Source organism: Telopea speciosissima, chromosome 2 (genome assembly GCF_018873765.1).
Source record: "Telopea speciosissima isolate NSW1024214 ecotype Mountain lineage chromosome 2, Tspe_v1, whole genome shotgun sequence".
Classification (NCBI taxonomy): Eukaryota; Viridiplantae; Streptophyta; class Magnoliopsida; order Proteales; family Proteaceae; genus Telopea; species Telopea speciosissima.
Window position 1 is genome coordinate 21880931 of NC_057917.1, and position 7850 is coordinate 21888780.

Sequence of the window (7850 nt, forward strand, 5' to 3'; positions counted from 1 at the left end):
TAATTCCTCAGGCCCCATTTCTATGGGCACTTGAACCTTGGTAAGAGCTTTCAAAACAGCTTCTCGGTGGGTTGGTGACGCCATTAATAATCCCCAGATTGAGATGTTAGCTTGGGCCTTCTTCAATTGGTCTAGTACTCAATTTTCTGGCTCAATAACCGCCGTTGATTGGCTAGACCGATATTTTTCCACTGTCAACTCCTTGTTCTTGAAGTTTCACCAGCTCCTGATTTTTGTAACCTCTGACTCTCTTTCTTTGATGACCAACTGGATTGGGCAAAAGTCTCCATCTTCTTCGTCACTATCAATGATGATAAGAGGACCCTTGGGACAAATTCGGGTTTTACCTCCTTCATCAGATAAGGCCACAATAGACTTTCGGGGCTTATTTAGGATTCTTGATAAGGTTTCTTACTTTTCAGCAACTTGCTGGACTATATGAAATTCTTCTGGTATCAATTGGGTAATGGCATGAAAGGCTTCCGAAGCCGCTTGGTACATCTTTCTTGCTTCTGCCAATGACTTGTAGAAGTTGCGATCCTTCCTTTCCCCTTGAGAACCTGAGCTTTTGGAACTCTCTTCAGGGCTTGAGATGACTGGGTGGATGTTCCCTGTTGGGTCATTTACTGCTCCTCCCTCATTGACATGACACATATAGAAATCGTCATGTGCTCTTGCCCACGCACGGTATTCTCTGTTACCCTGATACGGAGACGGGGGAGGAGTCCCACATAGGTCTTGTGCCAAGGCTAAAGTTAGCTTTACAAAGTTTTCCAAATGATGAATTGCTTGAGGGAGTGCCCATTGTTCTTTAACAGGTTTCAGCTGTTGAAGCAATTCTTGGTACTTATCATCCAAAACCACCGTTCTCATGAGCATTTCCTGGATTTTATCCACATCCCGATGGATCTTGTTCATCTGGAATGATAATTCCTATAGTGCAGGTCCGCAAATGTTCTCATACTTCTACAGATGTGTCCTTGGTTGCCAAGGTTCCCCATCCTCTGTTTCTTCTTCCCCTTCGGACCCTTCATCATTGGATTCTTCTGATGTAGATTCTTGCTCACTTTCATCTTCTTCAGATGATTGTTCTTCTTCTAACGGTTCTTCCCCTTCATCATCGATGTCCATAGGAAAAATACCTCTGGTGGGGTCATTCTAAAATTCCCCGAGGTCGATATCATTGATCCATGCATCCCATGTTTCACTTCTTTGGGGTGGATCCGGATAGGAGAATGAATCCGAATACAAGGCCAAGTCTTCTGGAGGAGTTCCGAATAGATCACGAGCCAAAGCATTGACTAACCAAGTCATGTTTTTTAGCTCATGGAGGGTCCTAGTGAGTACATCGCTCTCATTTGGCATCACCAAGCCCTCACAATGTGCTGCGAAGTTACTACACACCATATCTAGGAATAGAGAAGTAGCCTTGTATAGGATCTCTTGAGTATTGGTGGAAACATCGAGTATATCTACGACCTGGTAAAAGGCGCTCATGCTCCAACGCTCAAAATCTTCTCTGGACACCGTCCAATCGCCTCCGGGGACCTCTGGAGATGATATCTCCTCATTATCTCTGCTTTCATCCTCATCTGATGATATGGGTTGAATAAGGCTGGTAGGATCATTATTATCATCGCTTCCAATGTTATTTACCCAATCCATTGCTTCTACTCCTTCATCCTCCATCGTTGGACTTTGCTCGGCATACTCTATCCATCCCTCGTGGATTTCTTAGTCGTCCACCTCATCTGAGTTGTCGTCAGTAACCCCCCTATATGGATAAGAGAGACTTCTTCTGTCAGAGCTTGACCAATAGCTAGTGCTGAGACTGCTTTAAGGAGCTGAGGTGTGACTCTGGTGATTTCATTCCCTTCTTCTTCTTCAGGAACCAGGTGACATATTTCGGATGATGAGAAACCATACTTGCACAATGGTGTCATTGTCTCGAGACCTTCTAATCCATACTCCGAGAAATCCAACTTTTGAAGCCGGTTGATGGATGCTATACCTCTGCCTTGATCACATGGTTGCCCACCTGTTCGGATATTCCGATCACAGTTGGTTCGGGCGCAGTAAATGCAAACCTGCATCCTTTCTGCCCGTGCTTGCCGTGACTGCTCATCTCTTCCGAAATACTACGGGATGGGCTGGATCAATGTAGTAAGATCTTGGAATGGTGTCTCTTCCTACAATATGTTTACTGACCCCGTAGATGACTCTGGGGAATAGGCCCCCTTCACCAGTGGTTGTGAGATTTTCCATGCAGGTATCTGGTATTCTACCCAGGTGGCACCTTCTGACTTTGGATGATAGAAAGGGGAATCAGACCGATCCACTTCCTGAGACACCTCTTGTTGAATCTATGGTTCTTTTTCCTCCTTAAGTTTCTTTGTCAACATTGCTATATAGACGTGTGCCTTCATTAGCTTCCTCTTTCCGACTGGATGAATCAAAGTGGTAGGATCTGCTTGCTTGGCATCCTCTTCAAGCATGTTTACTCCATGGTTAGGCAGAGGATTTGTGGTGACATTTGATGGCTACTTCTTCTAAAGTTTAATTTTGCCCTCGTCAATCAAGTCCTAGATCACATGCTTAAGAGCTAGGCATCTATCCATATGATGGCCTTGTTGGTCATGGTAATGATAGTAGAGATTGGGCTTATACCAGGTAGGTGGATTGTTCACATCCACAGGCCTAGGAGGAACTGAATTGATCATTCCCTGCTTCTTGAGCTTGGTGAATAACAACGAGGGTGTCATTCCTTCAAAGTTAAAATTCCTCCTAGATGTTTCAGATTCAGTTTGGATCACAAGAGAGGTAGATCATGCGGCTACCACCTGGACTTCTGTCGCCTGACTGCTTGTCCCTGCAGTATTTCCTCCTTTGGCTCTTGGGTTTTTCCTTGCCGTATAGCTTCCTGATGCTTTACGGGTCATACCTTGATTTTGCCTTTCTTTAAAGATCTTGTCTTCAATCTTCTTCCCAATCGTCATAAGAGCATCAAATGTCCTGATATGTTGGTAGTATATCTTCTCACAGTACTCCTTGTACAGATTTTCTAACAATATCTATCTCGACCTGCTCCTCCTCAATAGGGTGGTTTCACATTTTTGCAGCCTTCTCCCTGAACCGCATGATGTAGTTTGAGAACTCTTTACTTGGTTCTTGCCTCAAGGTTTTCAATTCTCTTCGAGTAATATCCATCTCGGTGTTGTATGAATATTGCTTAGTGAAGGCTTTAACCACAGAGGCCCATGACTGGGTTTGAGTGTGATCAAGATGGGTTAACCACCTCAAAGCAAATCTGGCCAAAGAATACAAGAACCCCTATCCCATTTGGTTTTCAGAAAGTCCCCATGATCTGGCAATGGTGGCAAAAATCTTGAGATGAACCCTAGGATCTCTCGATCCGTCGAACTTATCCAATTTCCACTTGAAATCTTTGGAGATTTTCCCTTCGAGAAGGAACACCAGGTCTTCTTCATCTTTTTCTTTGACTTTGCCCTTGACAACCACTTCCAACTCAGCTACTTTTTCTCTCATTTTCTTCTCCCTTTCAGTCTCAGGAGGGTCCATAGGGTGGCTATCTTCCCCTTCTTCTACTTATATGATGATTGGAGTCTTGAGGGTTGCGGGGTTAGTTCTCCAGACTTCCTGCTCTGTTAGTCCAGCTATGGATCCACCCTTAGATAGTTCATTAACCGACTGAACTAGTTGTGCCATGAGTTACCGCATTTTGGCCATGTCTACTTGCAGCCTATCCACTCAATCTTCGACGTGACTTTCAGACAAGTGATTCTCCGGAGGATTCATGTTACTCACAAGTGATATCTCAGAAGATGAACTAGAAGAATGAGAAGGAATCAGGGATCTTGAGAAGAATGGTGGGCTAGCTCGAGTCAGCCTTCCACCGCGTCAAATCCAGATGGGCAAGGTCGAAATTGTGCTTCTATGAAAAAGAGAAGAATAGTCTAGTTCAGGTCCTAAGAAGGAATAAATCTTATTCAACAATCCATTTTTTTTTCCTTATTTTAATTCCCCTTTTTTTTTGTTATTATTTTTTGTATTTCATCATTTTTTTTAAAATTTTTATGACATTTTTTTTAAATTTTGTTTGGCTCAAGTAATTGAAACCATCATTAGAGTTCCGGTTGGGCTTCTCTGTATGCGGGCTTCAAATGCCGTCATTGCCCAAGCATGTTTGAACACAACAAAGAAAACAAACAAAAGAAAGATTCTAGTTACCGGGTTATTGACGATTATGTCTGGAGTCAAAATGAGATGCCCTTATTTTGAGGGACATGTAAGGTTCCATCATATGGAAGTGAGCTTCCATTCTTCTTCGAGGGACCATCGCGGGGCTATAGAATTCCTTACCTTCGGTGGCATCTTATATCAAAGCCAGGTTAATCGTCAAATGACCCTAAAACTCGGTCTCTCTCTTACAGCTAACAAAGGTTAGTTTGTGTCGTACCCTAGTCATATATGGTCTTTTTCCTACATAATAAATGTAATGGGTAGGCTTTCATAGGATAGAACAAGGTCGCCCTTGACAGAACCGATATACCTATCGCTTGTGGTCGTTAATTGTAGGCACTTGGTTCTTTTGATATACTTGGAGAATAGGTCACAAAAACTCAGAGTAATCGAGGTTTTTTGAGTGGCAAAGCACTCCACAACACACTAGTGAATACCCTCGTTGGTGATTCTAAACTCGTTGCAGAATTACCCATGACTACTCTGGGGTCCAACGACTAACTACGGGGTAAGAGGGGTTCCCATGCGGTGAATGTGTGCAAGAAATGCTATCATCGATCTCGAGTACTTAGTATACGTGCCTCACCTCCCGGGGTAAAGGCACGACAGGAGACCCGCGTTGATTTCACTTTGAGCACTATGCATGATGCGGTTAGTACACACAGGGTTAGCCGACAAACATATTATGGTATTTATTTTTTTTGTATTTTGTTTTGTACATTTTTTTTTAATTTTATATATATATATATATATATTATTTTTTATTTATTTTTTATTTTCTTTTTACATAAAAGTTTAGAGAGAACATTCTGTCATTTATTGATAGCACCTATTTAGAAAGTTTGACCTCGGGTGGACGTTTGTCCACCTAATCCCCAGTGGAGTCGCCACTGTAAGTATCGTGGTCCTTGGGACGAGGGTTCCTTAGCCCCTATATATGGTGACATGGGTTTGATATATATATATATATATATGTATGTATATGGATATGGATAATATTGTCAATGTATAATATTGATAAATAGGGGATTGGGATCATGCATTAAACTATGCTAATATAATGTGAAGTCGCCACCTAAAGTTAGAGCCTAGGACCCACTAAGTGTAGCCCTATCCGTTGTGAACGGAATCGGGCTACATGACTCCATATGGTCTGACCAGAGGTTCGGGTAAGGGGTTAGGTTACGAGCGTGGGAAGGTGTTAGGCACCCACCTCTCCTGGCCGAAGCCAGTCTCTCTGTATTAGATGCTACATAAAGACAAATGTTCTCTCTCTTTTATTACGGGGATGAGGGATATTATGAACTACATTCAGATGCTATGAATCGAACTAAAAACATAATAAACTACATTACATATATGAAAAATACGGACTAAAATAATGGAATATGAAAGGACTACATCGTATCAACAAGAATGCAGTTATAATACCTGTATGGTTGTATTCCCCTAGCTCAGGGGAGATTGACGAATGGACTGACGCCGATTCCTTTCTGGGCAGAGTAACAGCTCTTTCAAGTAATTTGGAGAGGAGCAAACAGATAGAATAATGTCTGTAATAAAAGGGTTTTGATTGTTAGCCGCATACTGACGGGATAACAATGCCTAGGAGCAAAAGCGCTCTACACTCAGAGGGATATTTGAAGGATCTATCCGCAACCAAGAAAACTTCACTCACTCACACTCTTATGAGAGAAGGAGGAGAAATGAGGGTGAAAAGGGAAAAAAAGAGGGTAGGAATTACTTGGGGAGGGTCTCTCCACCCAAAAATTCCTTTTAAAAATATGGGAGAGGACCCTCCTATTTATAGGGAGGGACCCCCTCTCTCTCCTGGCTAGATAAGTCCTCCATCTCCACGGCGCCGTGGGGGACTTTTTCACTGGGCCATGGGTGACGTCAGCAAGCTGATGTCACACCCCCTCATGGCGCCGTGGAAATCCAGTACACATCCCCACGGTGCCGTGGGAAGGCGCCCACTGCGCCGTGGGAAGGAGTCCACGGCGCCGTGGGGACGTAGTGCCATTTTTCCTTGTTTTTGAGCCTAAAATGGGCCATTTTGTGCTCAGTATGGTTCTTGGTCTTATGGGTCAGGTATCTTGGGTCTAGAAAGAGGGAGAGTGCGTCGTCCATCGTCCATTTCCTGTTGTCATCATCACCAATTAGGGGGTGACAAAAATCAATGTCTACACTAGGCTGGCAGCCAAGGAAATGGAATAATTCACTTTCCTTTTGAGCTCATAAATACCCTCCTAGATTTTAGTATTTTCTAAAATACCCTTTGAGATCTCATTTCCTTGGCGGCCAGCCTTGTAACAGGAACATTCCTCTTACAAGTGTAGCAGCAAAATTTTGTTCGTTTTATCATACATCTCTCATAAGAATCTTTTTATCTTTCGCTTATTAAATGTGTTTGCTTTTGTTTAAAAGTTAAAAAAAACTACAGGTGAATCTTATTTGCATTTCAGGTGTATAGGGTATATATTGATAAGAGAGCATAACTCTTACTTTCAGGTGAGACGTGTCATAATTAATATAAAACCATATCAACTCAATTGCTAATATTAAAATAGTTCCCTATGCGAAAACTACAACCCTCTTCCTTTCATGTTTATCCTTTATTATTTTTTTTTTTTCATAAAACTTATAATGAGTTGTGGAATGTATAGACATTAATGTTGGATTTTATAGTTGTTATGAACATTAGATGTAGATAATCAAGTAAAAATTCATGAATTTATACGAGTATGCTGCCGTATTTTTGAAGTCTACATGTTTAAAACTCATACCGTTTATTTCCGTTTTTTCTCATGCTCTGGTTTTTTTACCTTTTTTATTGTACCATTTAGAATTTTTTGTCGTTTAAAACCCGTACCATCTATTTCCATTTTTTGTTGTTCCTATTTTTGCTAACTATGATCTAGAATGGTTAATTTTGAAATTTTATTATTAAATTCAATTAAAACTGGGGTAGCTGGGTTGGCAAAGTTCACCACCTCATAATTAAGAGGTTATAAGTTCAAATCTCCTTGGGGCCTATCTATCCAAAAAAAAGCAGCTTCGAATGGTATTTATGAGGTTTTCTAGTGTAAGCCTTTGCCTACTTGGATCAAAATAAATATTGATGGTAGCTCTATGGGGAACCCTGGTAGGGCGGGTGTGGGAGGTGTTTTTCGGAATCACCAAGCGCAGGTGGTCTTTTCTTTTAGCAGGTACCTGGGGATCTCTAGCAGTTACGTGGCGGAGTATGAGGCCCTCCTTGAAGGTCTCTCCAGTGCCAGGGAGATGGGGTTTAGAGAACTATTGATTGAATCAGACTCGGCTTCAGTGGTTTTGTCTATACAGTCCTTGAACATCCCTTGGTTTGCTCGGCAGAGATGGATGGTCCTCAAACCTTATTTGGACTCTTGTAGTTGGAAAATAACTCATTGTTTAAGGGAGGCAAATACAATAGCGGACTACTTGGCCAAACAGGCAGCAAAATCAGGTTCTTCAGTGACAAACTGTGTTCTTCCTAGACACATTGAGGAACATTTGGCTCAGGATGCCTTGGGGCGGCCGAGATATCGGTTTTGGTAATTATTTGTAGTTAC